At 45.3% G+C, this 24,027-nt stretch overlaps 1 protein-coding gene across 1 annotated transcript in view; it reads left to right on the forward strand.

Annotated features, from left to right (window-relative positions):
- Positions 1–24,027, forward strand: part of Cda5 (Chitin deacetylase-like 5) — a 212,279-nt gene that overhangs the window by 169,426 nt on the left and 18,826 nt on the right. The gene's annotated exons all lie outside the window — the stretch shown is intronic.

Genomic DNA, 24,027 nt, shown 5'->3' on the forward strand with positions numbered 1-24,027 from the left:
CCACGAGGCAAAATTCTGGCAAGCCACCTGACTACACACCCTGTCAAAGGCATACTCGCGAGTTTTCGCTTACGACGCCGGATTTTCTGAAAACAAAAGAGCGCATTGAAATGTTGCTCAGAAAAAAAAAAAAAAGATGCACAACACGGCGGAGGCGAGGGCTACTCAGAGGTTGGACGCATCGCCTTGAGGAGTGCCGTTTTGTGGGCGCCGCATGCGAGAACCGGGGCTGAGCGCGCATCGGGCGACGGAGCTAGCGATACGGGAAAAACACGAACGACGAAAGGTGCGCTTCCGGCCGGTCACTGGCTCCGGGAAACGAGGTCAGCTGGTTTCCTTCTGCTCGACTTGTGGCCGTTCTCCTTGGGCGATGGGAGAGCGAGACAAGGACTTCGGAAACGCAACCGAAGCGAATAAAGCGATTTCACTTTCGCGCTCTCTCGGAGAGGAGGACCCCTGCACTGCCACCCACCGGCATTCCACGCACACTGGCCGCTTTAACGCTCCGCAGAGGCACTGTAGAGGCATAAAAAAAAAGCGAGAAATAGGAACAGAAGCAGCAATACGAATTTGAGGCTTCACGGCATGTGTACTGCGTCGTTCCAGCAGAGTAGTCATAAATTTTCCCGTCGCGCTAGTACCACATTAGGGCTACGCATTCGGAACACAAGCAGTTCATTAGCGGACGAGACACAGTCGGGCCGAAAAGGAGACCAATGTCATTTAAGTTCGAAGCCGAGCGTTTATGCTTTGGATTTCAGACAATGGTCAAGTGACAAACCAATCACTTTTCTACGGCATCGACTGAAAAAAGATAAGTGTCTCAGGTAATTGTTAACAGAGGTCTGACCTGGCGACAATGAGCAGCCGCTCGGACAGTGCTCACCAACGCACAGCTACGCCTTAGCGAGAGCACCCTGAACGGGACAGGCTAGACGAGAGCAGACAGTTGGTACTTCTAGTTACCGCGATGCCGATACAAGCTGGGGGTCTGTGCGGACGTTCTACAGGTGTTCATCGCCAGCACTGTACCATATAGCACACCGCAGCCTCCAAGCTCTTAAGCAACCAGCAGAGTGCGTTGGGCACTGTCACCTACGCCGTTCGCCTCGTCGCGCCGACCAGCCTTCCTACAACGCTCGCCCTCTCGTCGGTCGCTATCCTTGTAGCGGCGGGTCAGCAGGCGTGGCTCGCGTCGCGCTGATATCGTGCTCTCGATTCCGTCAAGACGGAATATAATTTTGGCGCCAAACGCATTGTTTCGTGTCTACCGCCTTGAGCATCCTTGTGTCGCGCCCATGAGCTACGCTCGCCTCCGCTAGCGGCGTCCTTGGGCAGAGGCCTTGCCCGCAGCGGCGGCGCGCCCTTTGGCAGCAGCCGCCAACAAAGCCGACTCCCCCGCGGCGGCGAATGGCCCCACGCTTGCATAACGAAGTCACGTCGAGCCAGGGGCGACGGGGATTTCGTGTTGGACGCCCGGACGCTCCACAAAGCTGCGACTACGGTCAACCCACTGTGGTACGTAGTGAAGAAGAAAGACAAGAAAACGCCACAAGACAGGAAAGGAACGGAAATAAACCAATTTTCGAGTTCATTGAAAGCTGAAATTCGCAATGCCCTAAAGATCCCGCTATGGCAGAATTCTTTGGGAAATCACGACAAAAGAGGACAACACGTTGTGCCAGAGGAGACACGGTGTGGTGTGTTGAAGACGCGCGTCTTTTTTTTTCCCTCTTTCACTTGCCAGTGATCCGATTCCAGCCTTGAAATGGGCGATGCTCAATTTACTGAGCCTCTCTATCGATGTGTTGTTCTGGCCTTGCTCCTCGGTTTGCTTCTTTTTTTTCCCCCGTCGGCTCCACTTGCTGTCGCCGTTCTGGTCTCTACATTTAGTTTTTTCACAGCGGGCCGGGAAAAATTAGTGTTTAGAAAGAACATGCACGAATGGCAATATGTAAAACGCCGAAAAAAATAGGATGGCGGTGCTTTCGTTGCACTTTGGATCACTACGCGACAAAATTCTTGCGAAGCTCAGAGTTGTACCAGTGCCGCAGTTACAACGACCAACCTCTATTGTTACTATGTCCGTTCAACTACGTGTTAACAGAGATGAAAGGGCACGTGTGTTTTACCTAAGAGAAAATGCCGCACACACTTGTTGCCGCGCACAAGTCGGCTGCTGATAATGAGGAAGCAATAAAATGGTACCAACCATTTTTCCATCTAGTAGACGTACAAAAATGCGCGCAAGTGGGCTGTGAGCATTCTTTTCATCAGGACGCCTTCGTAGCAACATCCAGAGGCGACTGCTACGCAGCGCCAGCAGCACGAGTCGGAGATGTGCAGGAGCGAGGTCTTCGTCGACGGGTTCTCGGCGCGACAAAGGAAATTTGTCAGTTACAAATAATCGGGCTGACCGTGCGCTCCTGACAGCCGCACTCAGTATGGCTTCTGCACGCGGAAGCGGCGGCTCTCTCATGCCCTAAGAGCAACTTAGTCGACCTGCAGACAGCTCTTGCTTATGTAAGGGATCAATGCACTAACTCTGTTGCAACCGCCCTAAAATGTTGAGCCGCTGCCTTTGGCCAGGAGACATATGAGAACGCAGGCAGGGCTCATAGAGAGAGAGTGAGATGAGAGAGAGAGAGAGAGAGAGTAAGACTATATTGAAACTTGCAAATACCGCATCAGAAAAGGAAATGTATAGCCCAGTATGCAGTAGCCTTCATTTTGAAGTCATATCAGAGTCCCCTAGAACACTCAGCTGCAAAACGAAAACTAGCGAAGATGACACGGCCAATTTGCGGTACGTCTGCAACAATATCTGAACATTTTGTGCTCGAATGTGATAGTGACCATCCAGTCGTCAGCGCAGGCACAGTTAATCTTCCGGAGTGTTTAGGGACTACACTGGTCAGGTGAAGAATCTGCAGTGGAAGTTAGCAAAACGCAATTGGAAGGCTGATGGCCGAAAACCAGAAATAGGACAAGCTAAGAACTGCAGGGAAAAAATTAGTAAACAATATGCGCCTAGCCCCTTACTTGTATGCTTATCGTGCCCAATAACCGTCCTGGTATTACCACCGGTGGCTTCATCCAAGGAATTAAAGAAAGAGTTAGGCGGTTTATAAGAATATACAAATAAATACAAGAACAATAATCCGAGCAATGTGGCAACTGCTGGCAGCCCGTTTAAACGAGACACTACTTTCTTAGTTTGTTATATTTCCAGCAATTAGTGGGTATATTAGTATATTCCATTACCCATTAGTTTATCATGCAGGTAGCAGGAAGAGCAAATGGTAGCTCAGTTCACACTTATTAATGCGCAAGCATTAGGTGGCTGGCGTTTCTTAAAGAAATCTTTCGTCTCCTTAGACAGCTTACCGGCATCCTCTCTACCTATCCTACCGCCTACTTCTACCGCGCACTCAGTAATGATATCTCTGAAATTATTGTTCCTTGCCTCTAGGGTAATGTCGCCATCCTCAGTTAGAGCTGACTATCTATTCTTTAGCGAGATTCTGAACTCTTCTGCCCTCCCCCTCACCGCTAATTCGTTTATGGGTTTCTTTCTTACTAATCTGTTGCGCTCCTTCTTCAGAGTTAGGCTAATTCGGGACCTCACAATCCTGTAGTCACTGCATCGCACTTTCCCGATTACCTCTACATCTTGAATAACGGCGGGGGTTGAACACAGTATGAAGTCAATTTCATTTTTAGTCTCCCCGTTAAGACTTTTCCATGTCCATTTCCATTTCTTACGTTTGCTGAAGAAAGTATTCATGATTCTTAGCTTATTACGCTCTGCAAACACCCCCCTGCTATTTATAGAACCTATGCCATAGTCACCTATTGCCTGGTCTCATGCCTGCCTTTTCCCTACCTTCGCATTGAAGCCACCCATTAGCATAGTATACTGCGCCTTTACTTTTCGCATTGCCGATTCTACATCTTCGTAGAAGCTTTCAACTGCCTGGTCATCACACTACATGTAGGTGTATAGGCCTGTACAACCTTCAGTATATACCGCTTATTAAGCATACTTACGATGCCTGCCACCCTCTCATTAATTCTATAGAATTCATCTATATTACCTGCTATATACCTATTGATAAGGACACCTACTCCTAGTTCTCGCCTCTCCGGTAAACCTCGATAACACAGTACATGCCCATCCTTCAGTACAGTATATGCCTCATTCGGCCTCTTAACCTCACTAAGCCCTATGTCATCCAATTTTATACCCTCTAGTTTCTCTAACAACACTGCTAAACTAGCTTCACTAGCTAGGGTTCTAGCGTTAAATGTTACCAGGGTCAGTTTCCAATAGCGGCCTGTCCAGCGGTTGATTAAGAAACGCCAGAGTATGAAACCTTCCAATCCAACAGACCAGATAGAATTGGCAGAGATATCAAAGCTAACCAATAAGCGCAAGGTGGCCGATATAAGGAAGTATAACATGGAGAAAATTGAGCATGCTGAAAAGAACGGAGGAAGCCTTAAAGCAGTAAGGAAGAAATTGGGCATAGGCAAAAACCAGATGTATGCGCTAAGGAACAAGGCGGGCAACGCCATCACGAATATGGACAAGATATATTCAAAGTAGCCGAGGAGTTCTATACAGATCTCTACAGTAGCCAAAGTACTTAGGACTGTAATGAGATTGGCGGTAGGGAAAAACAGTCAGACGTTCCACCAATGACGAAGGAAGAGGTCACGAAAGCATTAGAAACTATGAAAAGAGGGAAATCAGCTGGAGAGGATCAGATAACTACAAACTTGTTGAAGGACGGGGGGGATATACTGCTAGAAAAACTGAACACCGTGTATACGCAGTGCCTGGTGTCATCGACGGTACCGGAACCATGGAAGAATGCGAACATTATCCTCATTTACAAGAAAGGGGACTCTAAGGACCTTAAAAATCACAGACCGATCAGCTTACTGTCTGTTACGTATAAGGTATTTACTAAGGTAATCGCCAATAGAATCAGGACAACCTTAGACTGCAATGAAGCAACGGATCAAGCAGGGTGTAGGAAACGGTACTCTACTATCGATCATATCCATACCATATATCAGGTGATAGAAAAATGCTCGGAATATAACCAGCCCTTATACATAGCATTCATTGATTACGAAAAAGCATTTGACTCAGTTGAAACCTCGGCGGTGATGCAGGCTTTGCGAAATCAGGGGGTAGACGAGCCGTACGTGAAAGTGCTGGAAGATATATATAGTGGCTGCACAGCAGCCATAGTTCTGCATAAAGAAAGTAACAAAATTTCCATAAAGAAAGGTTTTAGACAAGGAGACACAATCTCCCCAGTACTATTCACAGCTTGTTTAGAGGAAGTATTCAGAGACTTGGAATGGGAGCAGTTAGGGATAAGGGTAGATGGAGAATACCTGAGTAATCTGCGATTTTCTGATGACATTGCCTTGCTAAGCAACTCGTGGGATGAACTGCAAATAATGATTGATGACCTAGACAGGAAAAGTAGAAAGGTAGGCTTGAAAATCAATGTGCAGAAGACTAAGGTAATGTTCAACAGCCTTGGCAAGGAACAGCAGTTTACATTAGGTAGCGAAATACTAGAAGTAGTAGGCGAATATGTCTACTTAGGACAGGTAGTAACCGCAGATCCGGACCATGAAAAGGAAATAACAAGAAGAATAAGATTGGGATGGAGCGCATTTGGCAAGCACTCGCAGAATATGACTAGCAGCTTACCGGTATCGCTCAAGAGGAAAGTATACAACAGTTGCATCTTGCCTGTACTCACCTATGGGGCTGAAACGTGGAGGCTAACCAAGAGAGTTCTACTTAAGTTGTGGACAACCCAGAGGGCTATGGAACGAAAAATGGTAGGGGCAACATTATGAGATAGCGTGCAGTGTGGGTGAGAGAAATAACTCAAGTTACCGACATTCTAGTGGAAATTAAGAAGAAGAAATGGACTTGGGCAGGACATGTAGTGCGAAGAGAGGATAACCGATGGTCGCTGAGGTTAACAAACTAGATTCCTAGGGAAGGAAAGCGTAGCAAGGGGCGGCAGAAAGTTAGGTGGGCGGATGAGATTAAGAAGTTCGCAGGAGTCAAGTGAATGCAAGGAAGCACAGAACCGGGTTAAGTGGAGAAATATGGGAGAGGCCTTCGCCCTGCAGTGGGTATAATCAGGCTGATGATGATGATGATGATGAATCTTTAGCTGTCTATAGAAATTTGAATGGCTTTAAAGCTACTGAATGTAAGCCATATAATCTGTTTTAGCTGGCTATAGAATAGTGTATTCACCAAAAGCTACAGACCAGTAGGCGTACACCCTTATATGAAGGTAAATATATCGTCGGTTAGAATCTCTCGTGCGAATTGTCCTCTAGCTTGATTAAGAGTTGTGTGCTGTATGCAACGAGAAACCGTATGTCACCAACCGCAATGCTGTACGGTCAAATGGATTGCGTCACAATCTTGGTATAACTGGTGGGAGCACTGTCGCCGCATGGAAGTACGCCTACGGTGAGTACCTCCGACCCACGATGGTTATAGTCGCGGCGACTGTTTCAGTTATTTAGGTATCGAATTCAAAATAAAAGTCCGAAGATATAGAGTACGACACACACACACACACACACACACACACACACACACACACACACACACACACACACACACACACACACACACACACACACACACACACACACACACACACACACACACACACACACACACACACACACACACACACACACACACACACACACACACACACACACACACACACACACACACACACACACACACGCGCGCACGCGCACGCGCGCGAATATTTTATGGCTGACCATAGCAAATGCTGAAGACAGCAATATATTAACACCAGAATTAGTCCATAGGTTATAGACTCCTATAGCAGGCTATAGCTTTTCGGGCCAAATATCTCTAGCCGACCATTTAAGGGATTTTCTATCGCTGACCATGCAAGTTCATACCTGACCATAGAAAATGCTAAAAACTGCAGTGCATAGGCGGCCATAGGTCTATCGAATAGGTTAAAGACTTCTATAGAACAGGCTATAAAAAAGCCTGAAGACGACCTTAGGAACTGCAATAGCTTTTTGGGCTAAATATCAATAGCCGATCATACAGAGGATTTTCTATAGCTGACCATAAAAGTTAATACGTGATTACAAAAAATGCTAAAGACTGCAGTACATAGGGAGCCATAAGTCCATAGAACAGGGTAAACACTTCCATAGAACAGACAATAGAAAAACCTAAAGACAGCCATAGAAGCGGCTATAGATATTTGGGCCAAATATGTATAGCCGACCATACAAATTCTTTTCTATAGCTTTCCACAGGAAATATTTTTGTGGGATATGCCCGGTATCGTGAAACATAATTCTCCCCTGTCTACCTTGAGAAAAATAGTTAAAAATAAATAAATCCTGTCTGCACCGGGAATCGAACCTCCATCCCTCGAATCTCAGGCCGAGCTCTTTAACCAACTGCGCCACGCCCGGTTTTTTCTTTATTCCCTGTTAACAAAAAAAAGTACAGTGGGGCAATGTGAAAGTATAACACCACGATGAGCTCTAGCAAACTATAAGGCTTCACAGAGTTTCAAAAACGCTTCAGGTTAGCGCCAGTTCACCTCAAAATGGCATCCATTCAGGTTTCTCACTTTGGGCATTATAGATGGCGCTCAGGTATTTTATACTTTCAATAAAATATTCCCTCGCGGAGCGAGCATCCACGTCCGCGTGTCTCACAGCCATTCTCATTTTCCATGCACTGTGGAGGCAAAGCAACATGAATAAGTCATATAGCACACCCCCTTAATTATGGACAGGCAGGAACCGTATACCATAGAGTGTAATTGGCAAGTCCTCTTTTAAAGTCCTCTGCAGGATATTCCACAGAAAGACTGCATCCCAGCAGTGAAGAAAATTATGGTCTATGGTTTCCGCTTTATGGCAAATCAAGCAGTCCACCAACCACGGAACAAAGACATATTTTTTCCTCAACCATGGTTTAACAGGTAGTGTACCACTGTTTAAGAACTGTGTAAGAGGAAGAGAAAACTTTTTTGCTGACTACCATACTGTCATCCTTTTAACGCTTTTTAAGACATCCTTACCTTCCCGTCCACTGTGTAATGATCAATACATGGGCACTGACATCATTACATCAAGCAGGTCCTTATACAGGTGCTTTTGGGTTACATTACTCAGGTATTCCATTGAGAATCTCACTTTTAAAATGTTAAAGGAAGGCACAACCTCGCTAAGAAACACATTCAGTCTTCTGCGTTTGAGGTTGCTGGAGGATAATAAAATTTCGGGTATGTCTTGACTCAGTCTATCCTGGAAAACCGTATAAAGAAAAAGGTCAGTTTGGTTACGTAAGAACATAAACCTGGATACTATCTGTTGGAAAAATAGATGGGCCAAACCAAGTCCTCCCCTTTTCACCGAGCGAAAAACGTTTGTACGACTTGTTCTCTCCCAAACTGAACCCCGAACGAAAACCGCTGGCAATCTGTAAAGTTTCTGGACGCTAACCCTTGGCATGGATAATTTTTGCAATACACACCAGAATTTCGCAACAATGAACAAATTGTATATCGTTGAACGCGCAAACATTGATAAATCAAAGCAACCCCACTTTGTTGTTTTCGACTGGACACATTCACGTTCATCATTCAAGCAAATTTCGTATTCTTGTAGTGTTCCAGCGGGGCTCCAAGGTACCACACAGATGCGACAGACCAAGAAATATTTTCGAAAAGGGAAGGTGCGTTGCACCAAACCCCATGGCACAGCTCCAAAAACTTTTTCCAGTTGACTTCGCTGGCCGTTTGCTCACAAAATCGAGTAGCATCTTTGATTGCTTCTGAAACGCTTTCTTGATCTTGACAGAAAACGGCTATGTCGACAGCCTATAACTTTTACTTCGCTCTCCATAAGTCTAAATCATCGGATCATTTCATTTTTTTATCACCGTTAAGCACAAAGGTTCTAAATATATATTTCAAATAACAGAGGAGAAAGCGGACATCTTTGTCTAATGGACGATATTATCTGAAATCTGTCTGTGACTTCCTTATTTACAATAACGCTAGTGAAACAATTTGTATAAGCCATTTGAACACCTCCTAGTTTGACTGAGCCTACATTTACATAACCTAGTATTGCAAATAATGTTTCGTGGCTAACCTGATCAAAAGCTTTCTCCAAGTCTAGTTGCAGCATTGCAACGTGATCTTCAAACCCGTCACAGCATTCCAAAATGCTTCTAGCTACGTGAATGTTTGTATATATGCTTGGCCCTTTAATTCCACAAGTTTGATTTCACCTTACAATATGTTTAATTACGTTCTGCAAACGTTTCGCTATGACCTTCATGAAGATTTTGTAATCCACATTGGCAAGTGTTATAGGCCGGTAGGACTTCATTGACAGCAATTTGACGGGGTCATCGCTCTTTGGTATCAGCACCACATGCGTCCTTCTAAACGTCTGTGGCGTTTCTTTTTTATCATATGACTCGCTCAAAACTCGATGCAATGTCTGTGCAACTTTAATCTTAAAAGCTGTATAAAAAGCTGCTCCCAATTCGTCAGGACCAGGCGATTTTCCAGCGGTCAGGTCATCTATCGCATTTTCTATCTCTCGCATGCTGACGGGCGTCTCGAAGCTTGATTTCACAGTGTCATGGAGTCTTAGCATCAGTGGCGAAAATTCGTTTTCAAATCATTCCTCCACACTCTTTGCGTAGCCTAACAACATAGAGTTCCTTACACTAACTAGAGGGAAAGCTGAGGGCGCTGCACTTCAGCCACCATGGGCGCGCTAAGAATCATGGGCCGGTGTGCTACTTGTTGCGGGACAGTCGGTTTTTCTCGAGTACGTGGAGTGGCGTTACTGCAATGTTTTTTTGTTATCATCATCATCTGAAGGTGCGTACATAGACCGCGAAAGCCATAGTAGCGAAGGCGCGAAAGCAGACGTCGCCAATAAATGCTTCTTGTTTCCCGAAATGCCACTAAAAACTTCCTTAAGTGATGGCACAACGATAAATATTTTCATAACATTTTTTTATTTCAAAGTTTGCCTATTAAGTGCGAAATATTGGTATTTGTGCTGCTCAAAACTAAGCCAATAGGAGAAAGGGCCATCGTTTATATTGGATAAATCTCACACTGACATGCTGTTTCTCTCTCTTTTTGCAATTTACAGTCACAATATTCAATCTTAGGACATTATTTATGGTCGAACAACGTTTATCTTTCCATTAGTTTTGGCCAAAAGTTGTAGTTCTGCACTCGGTAGCTCTCCGGCCCATGATGCTTTGAGCGCCCATGGTGGCTGAACTGGCGTCTGAAAACTCCATGTAAACTCCCATAGACGGCAGCACAGCTTTCCCTCTAGGTAAGAGTAAGAAACTCTATGCCTAACGAGAAGCGAAAATATTCTACAAACGCTCTTTGTATCTCTACCCTGTCGCCTGTGACCCCATTGCTGGTATTGATCTCTTTCATTTCATTCTTCATCGCGTACCTTTTTTCCTCTCCTATTGCACGCTTGGTAGGCGCTTCTTGAAACGCGTTATAAAACGCATTATAATATGCGTTTCACGATATCGGGCGCGGCGCAGTGTATCTTTAAAGGGGAGGTTAAGATGCGCTGCGCCATGCCCGGTATTGTGAAACGCATATCGAAATTCTTCTTGTCTAGCGTGATAGTAGCGATGACAATGACGCTCCAGTTAGGGACAATGATGACAGTAGTACTGATAATGACGGTGCATTAAGTTGATAGTGATAATGAGAGCAGACGTATTACGCTATGTGCACTAGCAACGCTTATGCTTTTGCATTTATGTAGTGTAGATTCCGCTGCGCTCTCGGAATGTTCTTACTTGTATTTTGCAAGTACAATTATCCGAAGTGATTTCGCCAAAATTGCGGTCGAAGCTAACCGATTGTATTATTCTAAGCCCGCTGTTTTTTTTTTTCTGCCCGTTGGTATGAGTGACCGATGTCTCAAAATTGGTTTTACAGCGGTATCTCAGAATATTGTAATCTCTCAAGGCTCGCCGCTAGGTTGCCATCTGAGTGCTGACGCGTTCATTGGTGTACACAGAGTTACAAGGCGCTACAGCTCTTTAATTGTTTAAATAATTTAGCTTTACATGCACCCTAAGGAGCGGAGACGGTGGCAATTAAACACGGAAGAAAGTGGGGAAAAGAGGCTTATCTGCCCCTTTTTAATTTTCTGCAACAATGCATGGTTCACCCATTGCTGCTATATAAGAGCGTTAATTCATCAGTCGTGACGGCGGCTCGGCAATGTGAACGGCCACATGCGTAGCTTCGCTTGCTGCCCACACTGCCGCCTTGTCTGCTCTCACGAATTCTTGATAACCTAATATTTCAGTCACTTTAGCCCTAAAAAGCATCGCGCGATCTGTAGGGCCGAAATCATGAAGTGCAAGGTGGCGTTCAGCGTGAGAACTTCGATGACGAGCTCCTGAACGGGATCCGTGGCTGCTGAAAATGAACGCCGCCTCAAGAAGCCTTTAATTTCGGCTGCTGCACCATTAGCGAGCGTCAGTAGTCACAGACTTTGCATCTACTTCATTTTTCGCCTATGAAATTATATCAGAAGACTGAGTTTGAATAGAGCACCGGGAAAGACTTTTTCCAAGCAGAATGTCAACAGTAAATACACCCTTAGCTTCCGGACAACAAAGCCACGAAACGCCTCGAAGGAGGCACCGCTAGCGCTTGTCCATGTTTTTCCAGTATATAACCAATCACATGACTGGAATGCTGCGAATGGCGTTTTTCTTGAATGTAACTAATCGCCGCTTGTTTTTATTATTAGCTACGTATCCAGGGTAGAACGAGAGAAATTAGATGGCTACACACTACACACTATGAAAGGGACTGAACAAGGGTAGAGGGGGGGGGGGGAAGCCTTAGTTCGCAGGTGGAGCCAACGTTTCGTTGTCTTCGTCTGTCCAGAAGAAGACAAGTTCACTTGTAGAAACATTGGCTCAGCCTGCGAACAGAGGCTTCCCCCCCTCTAACCTTGTTCAGTGCCCTTTCATATTACGGCGGGGGTCCGATAAAGGACGACTTTGCAGCTTGTTTAGAGCTGAAAATATTTTTCCAACCGAAAACCTTTCTTATGCTTGACTAAGTAGGCAAACCGTGCGCGTATGAATAAAACCTGTATATGTGGTGTAGCAATTATTTTCCTTTCTTCTTTTTTTGCTGAAACCCCTGCGAATGTTCCGTAAAACGTTTGCTCTCGGACTATATCTGGTCTCCTGATAATTCTGTAGATGTAACCCGGCTCGATTACAAAGCAAAGCACCCTGAGAACGAGGCCAGGAGGTGGCCCGCAACCACTAGAGGAAACTTGAGGGTATACGGCTGGCAGCAGGACCCACTAGCTCCCAAAGCTCAGAAGGGTGCTGTATTTTATCTGGAACAGACGTCACGTTTATTAATACTTTAGAGCATTTATTTTTACCTTGGCTGAAGTGATTCTGCTAACGCCTTTCCAGCGGTTTAGGGCGAGCACTGGTGAAGCGGTGATCAATGGCACGATGCGTACGTTTCCAGCTTGCACCATGGACCAGACTGCATGATAGCTTCGATGCACCCCGTGACATATGCGCGTCTCTCGTTGATAGGCGTCCTCCTGGGCTGCTCCTGCATTCACTGCTTTGAGTGAAGCGTGTGTCCAGAAGAACAACGGTGGCTCCATGGCCAGATGTTGCGGCGGCCAGAGGCGCGCTGTGCCGACGGAGCGGGAGCGCGGCCGACCGCACTTTCCCAGGCCCACTTTAAATCTGCGGTCGGCACCTTTCCAGGACAGGGGTCAAGGCGGAAGGCCGGCACAAAAGCGCTCGTGCTACGCCGCTCGCTCTCAGGGACGGTATCCTGGCACGCAGACGAGAAGGCGTGCGACCGGCAGATTCAAGTCGACCCTGGCGGAGAAGGAAAGACGCGGTGTCAGGCTGACGCCTCAACAGCGCAAGGCACTCTGGGTGGGCGACAAGTGTCTGTCGTCATGAAACGTATCGCAGCGTACATTTGCTGGAAAAACGACCACGGCGCACTACTGGTGCACCGCGGTGCTTGTGTCCGTTAGCTGTGGTCATTCCGTAGATGGGATAAGTAGCGCGGATTGTGAGGAAAAAGAGAATCGCAACATAGGTGGCAATATTATTTCAAGTAGAAAAAATATCTTTTATTATCATTTTGACGTTTTACTACACTCGACGTGTTGTTGCAGAGGGGGAGCTAGCATGGAAATTGAGCGATGCCAGTAATGTAAAAAAAAAAAATCAGGAAGACATAAATATGAAGAAAGACCAGGCAAACCCATGCTTTCTTAGGTATTTTTTTACATGTCATAACTCATAATACAGCCAGAATATGTACAGCTTTTGTCAAAACTGTAGAGTCCGGGGGTCTAGCTCTAGACCGCGTAGCGGTGCTGATTTAGCATTAGTGGAGGTGCATCCCATTAGAGGGGGTAAGATAAAAAAACCTTACCATCAATAGAGTCGAAACACTAGAAATATGTTACAAGCCGCAGGAAGTGGCTGAGAAGCAGACCCTCCTGGGCTCTACACTTTTGACAAAGACTGTACCTTTGACTAATATTGCTAGCATGTTTCAATCTAATTCATTCACTCCCGCCCCGCCGGTGTGGCGCAGTAGTTACGACGCTCGACTACTGTTCCCAAGGATGCGGTATAGATTCCAGTCTTCGGCGGCAGCTTTTCGATGGAGGCGAAAAGCAAGGCGCCCGTGTGCTGTGCGATGTCAATGCATGTTAAAGAACCCCTGGTGGTCGAAAACTCTGGAGTCCTCTACTACGGCGTCTCTCATAGCCTGAGTCGCTTTGGGACGTTAAACCCCACAAACTAAATCAAACCATTCACTGCCTCATGGTGTGCTATAATATCAAGATATAACTGCATCAGCAATGTTGGTACACATTCATTGCGAAAACAATTGAAGAAATGAAAGGTTCAGTGCTTCGTTTTTGTACAATGTGGGCTGTGGGCCTTCAAAAGCTTCATTAATGCGTTCATTTGATCATGCTTCGTGTGACCAAAAAAATATCCTTCGCACCTGTCAATCATCCAGAGATCAATGATGATGAATCAATCACTGATAATTAATCATTATAACTATCATCTGATTAGTCAGCCATGATTATTTATAGCCACGCCGCGGTGATGCAGTGGTTAGGGCTCTGGATGTCAGTGCCTAAGGAGGCGGGATCGAATCCCGGTCACGACAGCTGCTTTTCGGTGGAGGCGAAAAGCAAGGCTTCTGTGTGCTGTGCGATGTCAGTGCACGCTAAAGAACCCCAGGTGGTCGGAATTTTCAGAGTCCTTCGCTACGGCGTCTCTCACTGCCTGAGTGTCTTTGGGACGTTAAATCCCATAAATCAAAGCATACCATGGTTAGCCATATTCACAGTCAGTCATAGTCATGATTAGTCATATTCATGGTTTCGTTCTCTGACGTCACAAGTACTCATTGTAGATGGCAGCACTGCATGCCCACACATGTCTGAAAATGCCATGCAGTCGTTGGCATAGTAACAGTGGCGGCGCCAGTGCATACCCTGGAGAGAAATGCTTCGCATTGCCGCACTAACCCCCCCCCCCCCCCCCCCCCCCCCTTAAGTGCACCGGGATTTGTTTTTTGTGTGCGGAAGTCTGCCCTGTACTTGCCTCGTGCAGATTATGCACTTCAAACGGATGAACAGGCTCCAAATTGAAGCCCTTGATGCAGTTAATCGAGTTTAGAGATGAAGTACATAGGCAAAGCTAAGTGCATAAGAGTTCGTCTGCTGCTCATGTACCAGAAGCAAATTGCTTTGAATAACGTTTAGAAGACTTAAGCTTCCATTAAGTTTTCACGTTTCATTTTTCTTCATAAGAATGCAGACCTGGAAGAAGTGAAAGTACTTTCGGGATCACTACGAATAGAGGGAACATCACGATAACCGCAACAACACCCGTGTGTATAAATACAGCGACAGCAAAGGCGTAAAACTAAAAAATCGGCAGAGACACTCCAGACTACCCAGGTGTAGGTATGCGAAAGCCGCGATTTAATTTTTTTCGAGTTAGGTTTCTGACATGTGTGAAGCTCCCCCTGCTCGTACGTATTGAACGTAGACGCAACGTCTGGCAGACGTTACCGCCGTAAGCCGGGTTCAAAGGCACACAGATGGCGGCACATAGGATATCGGTTCCCACACTTATAACGAGCTAGCCTCCAACTTGACTTGCATGGTAATCGCAGCGATACGTTTCATGACACCACCGAGAACGCAAATGACACCAAAGAAAGCATGGAGATTTTCATTGATTATTGTGAGATCGTGTAATCATGGAACGAATTGGTTAGAATATGTAAGACAAAAAATTCCCATACCGCCAGTGGATCGGAATCCACGACCACCGACTATCGCGTCTATTCATATTCATCCATTTGCACCCATTCTAAGATTAACACGGACTAATTCCTCGTACTAATAACCAACCCAAGTCGGCATATTGCAGATCTTAGCCGCGGATAAGCACATAGCATTATCCACTTAGTAGCTGCGCAAATGAATTCCGTGTTTGCAAACAATGTGACAGCACTCGACACGCGAGAAAAGTCATTTATTAGCTCTCTAAAATCATGGTGTGCTGCGATGCAGGCAGAAGGTCGGGACGTGTGAACATCAGTAATTCGTAGTAACTACCGTTAGTCTTGATACCCCTCGTACATTAAATATTTTCAGATATACTGCTCGTGATGTGTAGAAGGGGACTCCACCACCGTATTGTGAAATACGTAAAACTTGTGAATTGATTTTCTTGTTTAGTCACGAAATAACCTTGAACGTATTTTCTATGCTTTAGCAAATTGCCATGTCTTTATATTTTCATTAAATTTAATTAATTTCCAATATCCCAGCATTCTAATTTCGGTTTTACCGTCCCAAAACGACCCAGGCTATTAGAGACACCGTGATGGAGGGCTCTGGAAATATGCACCACCGTGGGTTCCTCAACAGACACCTTGTTTTTTTGCATCCATCGAAAACCGGCGTACGTGACCGGGATTCGATCCCGCATCCATGGGAACATTAGTCGAGTGCCCTAAGCACAACGCCACCACGGAGGGGTGCAACTCAGGCTATAATGGGCTAACTTCTCTTAGCTCTGTGTCTTTTTAATGGTTTGTTACTTTATTTTGTTCGTGTACAGCTGTGACTTTCATAGTTGTTATTGCGCGCGCTTTATAGGATACGCCTTGTACTAACCTTTACGTTAGGTGTTATAGTATAAACATGCCGTAGTAGCCCTCTTGGATTACGTGGCAAACAAAATTCATTCAGTGGTGCGTAAACTTCCAGCAACTTTCCGATAATGCCAGCAATTAGAAAGGGTGAAAAAACTTACACGTGACGGCTAATCGTCGTTTATTTGTATTCAGTAATACACCGCACTGGACCTTATAATTGTTAACTTTCTTGACGTCAGTTATAGCTTTAGGTCTTTACAGCTTGTAAGCTGTAACGATCTATCGATACTATACTGCGAGGTGCATTCATGGACAACGTTCCGCGTCTAATATTTCCACATCGAGATTGTTGCCAAATTCGTATCATGACATTGGCATGTATGAATGCTGTATTCTAAAACTCGGCAGGCTGTAGATGTCGCAAAATGTTTCTCTCCGCTCTGAAACTGTCTATTTGCGCGAAAACATAGCTATACACAAAACAGCATCACGAATATTGGCACGTGCCACGCGCACATACAGATTATGACTTTAAAGCGCTTGTCTGAGCACTACGCGCAATCCTGAAACGGCTTTGCCAACAAAGACGCAGACAATATGCCAGGCAAACGAGGTGGCACAGGAATGAGGTATTTATTGAATTGACAACTAATATGCATATGCACTGCCGTCGAATTAAAGAATGCCCGCCTCTATATTCCAAGCCGCCGCTTCCAAAATCAACTGCGACAAGCTGGAACAAATTGTGTTTGGGTCTGCAGGTGAGTTGAATCGAGATAGTTCGTAGCACATCTCTTTGTACATGTATGATTTGGATTATTGTCAAGTAAATCAGGAACTGGAGCACGCGTCTACTACAGGTGCCGTCGATATTCCGGAGGCACTGCGTGCTATCAAGGCGCAAACATACTTGTGACTAAGCGCTGTTCTCTGCGGAGAAAACAAAGCGAAAATTTTCAGCCAACGATGGATTTCACGGGCACTGCTTGCGCTGAAGCGAAGCTGCACAGAAACAAGCACGGCCGAAGTTTGCTCCGTAGCACATCGCTGCACCGTACTGAACAAGTCTGCTCCCGAATGCTATGCAAACAAGCGCCATGGCATGACTTTCTCGCCTTAAGGGATGATCACACATAAACGGTACGGAGATTAAGCGTGTTGAATTCTCACTTCCCCTTCTTACCTGCCTTGCAGGGAGCAGTGAAGTCGCTAAAATCTCACTGGAGGCCGTAAGCGTGCATGCACGGTGCACGCAGGCCAATGATCTCCAGTTTGTCGTGGCTTATTTGCGCTCCACGGAATAATACCACGTGTGTAGCAAGCCGCTCGCCTTGAGTGCAACAACGCGATTCAGTCGTGCAATGGTGGAAGCGTGTTAGTGCGGGTAGTATGATCATGGACGACCTTATTAAAGTTCTTCTCATAGCTCGACTGTATAGTTCTTGCATATAACATATTTTTACATCTTGTTCTACTGCACCTATATTGCCGCAATGTTTGGATGACTACTGAGGCTAACACTTTCACGTTCTCAGTAAAGGCTTATCAGGAAAGACTTTATTTTCGAAAAATTTTTTGCTATGCTTTTGGGGATAAGGACCGTTGTCGCTGCTTTTATGCGTCACTTAATGTCATAGGTTTCTAGTCATATATAGTTTATTGTATTTATGAACTTTGCTTTTAGTTGTGATTTTCTTGCTTCTCTTTTCTTTTGTGGTGTATTCTGGTCTTTATTTTTTCGAGCTGGTATTTTGAGGGACGCTAAAAATGTTAACATGTGCATCGCCGTCATAAAATGCCTGAAGAGAAAAACGAAATGAAGTGAAATGCACCGCAACTCGCCATACCATACCATACCACACCAAGCCATGTACGGCATGGCATAGTATTGTATGACATGGTAACGCATGGGATGGCAATGCATGGCATGGTTTAGCATGCCATGCCATGCTATACCATACATTGCTATACATTGCCATACCATACCATACCATACCATACCATACCATACCATACCATACCATACCATACCATACCATACCATATCATACCATATCATACCATGCCATGCCATGCCATGCCATGCCATGCCATGCCATACCATACCATACCATACCATACCATACCATACCATACCATACCATACCATACCATACAATACTATACCGTACCATACCCATGCCACGCCGTACCGTACGTTTCTGTTATTTTGAACTTCTGGTAGTGGCGATATTCTTTCTCGTGTTAAGGCCACGCTCAGGGTTTGGTGACGTGCTTGTGCTGGTATCCTTGACGTGAGGCAGGTTAATCGTCATCTCCTCCTTTCAGAACATGCGTTGAAAGAGGGCTAGAACGCAGTGGCTGTTCTCTCTTTCAGGTGAAGAGGTTTCGAGCAAGGAGGAGCAAACCAACGTGAATAAACAAACATCAATAAGAATGAAACAACCAAATTTTACGCCAACACTGACAAAAAAATTCACTCGAAGCCACTCGCGAGGGAACCAGAAAGGTTGCGCGCACTTTTCGCGACACGTGAGTGCTGTAGTATCAACATAGTCGCGATCGAATATCAATGAGAGAGGTGCCGCGGCCAGTGCGGTGGGAAGCCGAGGCGCCCCACTGGGGGACGAGGCGGCGCTGTGGGGGCCTTTTTGACCTTCTCCCGCAAACGATCGACGAACAGCGCTCCCAAAACGCCTTTGCGCAAGTTTGTGACGAAACTTGAGCGTGGCTAGATTTTTTTTTTTTTAAATGGAGCGCGGCCGGCAGCTCCGATCACGTTCTCGCTGTTGCTGTGCATTCAGTTGGCCCTAGCGCGCACTCCCGTTTGCGCGGCCCCCGTTTGACGTGGGCGGTGGCTGCTTTGTTGACCGCATTAGCGCCCGCAAAACGCATTAGGCGCGGCCGACGCCAAGGCGTTCTGAAGGTCCAGGCGAACACGGCTGCTACGAAGAGTGGCGGTCCGGTTTTACGCTCACTGTGCGCCCTCGACTGGACTCCCGAGAAGATTTACAAATTTTCATTTGACATATTCGAAACGTAGACCTGTGAGGAAGGATCCGCACAGGTGAATGATGCTGGGGGCAATCTTTAATTGTATCCCACCGCGGTTACATATTGGTCAAGGCGCTGGACTACTGTGCCTAAGGATGCGGGGTCAAATCCAAGGCGCCCGTGTAGTGTGAAATGTGAGGGCATGGTAAAAAAACCTCGGGTGGCCTAAATTTCCCGAGCTCTCCATTACGGTTTTGAGACGTTAAACCGTTAAAATCAAGACGTTAACAGCTTAACAAGGAAAAATCTCGAACTGCGAGTCAACTGCGGCTTATTTAAAAATACTGTTATTAATATTTGATGCGAATAGTCTAAACTTCCTATGGATGCAAACATCTGCTCTTAGCGTCTTACATGCGCTCGTAGCGAGCAGCTAAAAAAAAAGACAAAAGGGCAGCCCATTTTTTTTTTAATTTATAGTGTGGCAACTGTGGAATATTACTTTTTTTTATGAAAATAATTCTATAAGTTGCCGAAAATTCTGATACGTTGCGAAGTTTACTTTTATCGAATATATATTAAGAGAAACAGTTTAAGCTGCCGATGAGTACCTGACTTTTGGTTATGAAGTTCAGGTACACCAAAGCTTGACAGTTGGTCACGACTGTGAATAAGCTGTAAATGCTGCAATCCCAGCAACAGTGGTCTGCGACGATAGACTGCCGGCGAAAAAAATTGCGTCAATTGAAGCTTTAACGAGTGACAGTGCCTCTTCGCATCCGTTGTTCTCTTACTCAAGCTAATGAGATGCCACGTTCATTCATTCACTTGCAACTCCTTCATTTGCAACTCCGTCACCCCCATGGTATCGTACCTCTCTACAACTCGTTCACTCGTGAGCCTTGTTTTCACTTCCAGGAAGCGCTTCTCCTGCTTGCGTCCCCGCTCAAAGTTTTCGTCATTCTTTGTCACCTTGGTATGAGGTTCAGCGATTAGGCCGTGCGCCTAAATTTGACGCCGGAAGAAGCTCGTTAGGCCCAGAAATCGTCTCGCGTCTTGGGTGTTCTCCGGATCTCAGAGGAGGGCTTTCTCTATCTCCTTGGTGGGCAGCACCATTCCTTTCGTGAGGCTAAAACGCAAAAATTCCGCCCTGTTTTTCCCGAGGCGGGCGAATGCTAGCTGATCGGTACAAGTTAACGATAAGAATATAACAAGGCTAAGACGACGGAATAAGAAAGTGAGAGATACGTACCCTTGCATTGTGTCTGTCTCCTTCTCTTATCCTGTAGTCACAACGCTCTTACTTATTTACTTTTTCCCGCATGTTAGTGTGTTGTATGGGTCATTACAGATTTTGAAGATGTCAAGAATTTGGTGAAGCCGTAAAGGCAGCTGGCAGGAATATTTGGCCGGAATAAGCACATCGCGCATGCAGGCAGCACATGCTTTCCTGGACCACGCAACTCGCGATTCATGAGACACTGAAACTCTGATGGCGAATTCGTGAGCCCTAAAGTGATATTCTCGAATTATCTAGTATCATCGCAGGTTATGAAGTCACTTTTCGTTTCCGTTTCTTTAGTCACCGGCAACCGTAGGTCAATTTACTTGTGGCAAAGTGCAGCACCATGTACAGTTTCCCTATATAGAGTTTCTCGAGCTGTTCGTCCATGCTTGGAAGGGGGCACCCTTCTTTTATCGCTTGCTTGCTCTAACCGCAGTGCTAACGATCAAATGATTTACGCTGTTTTTATTTTGTACGAGGATTACAGTGCTGGCGTGAGGTGAAGAAGGCTTCGTTCACGATTTCCGCTCGCTTCCAGTCTGCGACGATTTCGCGAGTAGTTTCTCTCTCCGCAGCATTCGTCTTCTACGGTGTAAGCGCCACGGGATGTTAAAGACGTGCGTGCTTTCTAGCTCAGATTATTGGCGAGACACTCTCGACACTCGTTCACAATTATAAGCAGTCCATCCTTTCGTTCCGTGGCCACTATATGTCCCGCTTCTAGCTGCTGTTCTTAGATCGGTTGGTGGTCTCTTCTAGCTCATAAAAAATTATAGGGGTTTATTGTTGCTCAACCGAATGTGCAGCGAAAGCTTTGGCTGCGGGCGACCGAGCTCTCCATCGGATACAATTAGCGTTCGGTTGAACGCATCAAAGTTGACCGGCGTTCTGTACAGAACCCACTTTTATGCCTGTTATGAACGTGCCTGCGTGGGATAGGGGTTAGGTGAATTCATATGTAACGGCAGGCTGATTCCAATGTCGCCCTCCTAGATGAAAGGAGAGTCCCGAGGTGGCGAAGCTGGTTGCTAGGCAACGGGACGCACTTTCAGGCACCGGCGAAGTTCTAAAGGGTAGCGTATTGTAGCTCTCGCTACAATATCTGGCACTACTTGGAAATTCGGCTCACCAGGTGCCTCAATAACATCGGCTTTGGTACGCGCTCATTTTTGATGACTTTTCGGTCCGCGCTCGCAAAAATCGGCAAACTAATTTCTCTGCTTTTACCTTCACTAAGGGCATCGTTTTTAAAGTAACCGAGCAGAGATAACTACTGTGATTAATGCAAGAATTACGAGAGATGTCATTTATTTTGAAATAAAAATAATCGTCTAAAGAAACCCAGAAGAAACGCAACACTCAAAGCCTATGGCAATGAAATTACGCTCTTGTCCCCAGAGCTAAAGAATAAAATTTGTCACGAAGGCAACAATTTTTATAATAGTGACTTAAGTACGCTAATAAATGAATCTCCTACTAAGTGCTGGCGATTCATATCGCCAAATACAACTCGTGCTGTCAACTTTGTGATAGGCAATCGAATAGAATTCTCGGACGGCTTCAATGAACATTTCAAATTGTTCTTTGTTGAACTTGAAAGTCGGCCTGCCATTGATGACTTGAAAATAACTTTAGCTTTTATTGAATTTGGGTGAAAGAAAATGCCCTTGGCCAGATGAAATACCTAACGCCTTTTTGAAGAGGTACGCTGAATGGTGGTCCAAATTTGTGTCTGTTATCTTCAACGTATCCCTTTCGTCAAGCATGTTGCCGGAAGACTGGAAAGTCTCCAAAATAAAGCCCTTTTATAAAAGTGGAAACAAGCACCTCATCTCAAATTATCGACCATTAACATTAACCTGTACCTGCTGTAAGTTATCGGAACATATAATTCATAAACGTTTTACCGTATTGATTGAATATGTAGGGGAATCGCCCTAGGTGGAAGAGATTTGTAATAACTAGTAATTAGTCATTGAAAAAGAAATAGCTCCACTCAGTGACACGTTGGAGAACGGACCTTTTTGTTTGCGCGAGAGAAAATCACCCATCCTTCCCCGAGCTATGCACGGAAGCTCTGAAATTAAAAGTGACTTTATTTCAGGAGGCTATACGGATAATCGCTGCTGGTGGCGCAAGGTGATGCCTGGTGATGTCTTAGCCCCTTAACACTTGTTAGATCCTGCAGCAGCAGAAACACATTTTTTTACATGCAAATATAGTAATTCTATACTTGGCGATGGTAGATGACGTTTAATGAATGTTCTCGGCGGGCCTAGCGCGAGCGCTCCTGCCCGCGCCACTGCCCGCTTCTTCTTCCTTGTCGTCCGTAACAATATTATTGAATATATGACAGCATACCAACAACATACAAATCAGAAAATACAAAGGTCAAAGTTTCAATCAATAGGACAAAAACACATGGGAAGGCAACCTAGATATAAAAAAAAGAAAGAAGTTAAAGATGTATATATTTCTATTTCCGTTCTTGAATAAGCCCTGTTGATAGTCGGCGCTTGTTTCGCCCTTATCCCGCCTTTATTGCGCTATTCTCCAGTATGGACTGGAATAATTTGGCAAATTTCCAAGATTTTGAGCAAATCAAAGGCAAGTATTTGCTGATGGGTTCGGTATAAACATGGAGGAAACCATTCGAGATACCATCAGGACTGCCGCATTTTTTAACGTCAATATTCAATAACGCTGAAAGCAGACCAGTTTCGGGGATAATTGGGGAGCCAGACAATTACTTCTGACAGTTATTAAAGGTAAGCTGACGTTGTGGAGAATTTATATTACGCATAAAAACCGATTGGAAATAGTCATTAAAAACGTCTGCCCTATGTTTGCATCCGGCGGAGGGTTCTGTGCGACAGCTGTGTTCCGAGTTTATGTAACGCCAAAATTTGTGGGGTGAGTTGTTAATGAAATGATGTAATGTGGTGCTACCGAATTGTAGTAAGGGAATTTAGACGCAAGCGATAACCAAGGCTTGTGCATGATTTCGTAGTCTGTCTTAGCCTCTTGGTCGTAAGCTTTAAGTGGGGTATATCGCGCGTAATCCATGCATTGTGCTTTTTCTTCTCCTTGGCTATTTTTGGAACAAAATTGCTTATGAAGTACATGATATATGTCTTCAATTGCAGCCCTACAATCATCAATACTTGATTGCTGATTAGTACAAAAATCACAAACGTTTTGGTATCTGCCCTATTTAAATGAAAAATATATTTGACTGGGTTTTTCTTCCGAACAGCACGCGCTACTGGCAAAGTACATAGGAGACGTTTATGGTCCGACAGTCCATCTATTATCTGGACATTGGTATCAGTTATTTAAAAATTGTCACTGACAAAAACTAAGTCAAGAATAGAACTGGAGGTTCCCCGAATGCCAGTA

The sequence above is a fragment of the Amblyomma maculatum genome, chromosome 10 (genome assembly GCF_055883805.1).
Source record: "Amblyomma maculatum isolate TAMU_Amacu chromosome 10, ASM5588380v1, whole genome shotgun sequence".
Taxonomy (NCBI): Eukaryota; Metazoa; Arthropoda; class Arachnida; order Ixodida; family Ixodidae; genus Amblyomma; species Amblyomma maculatum.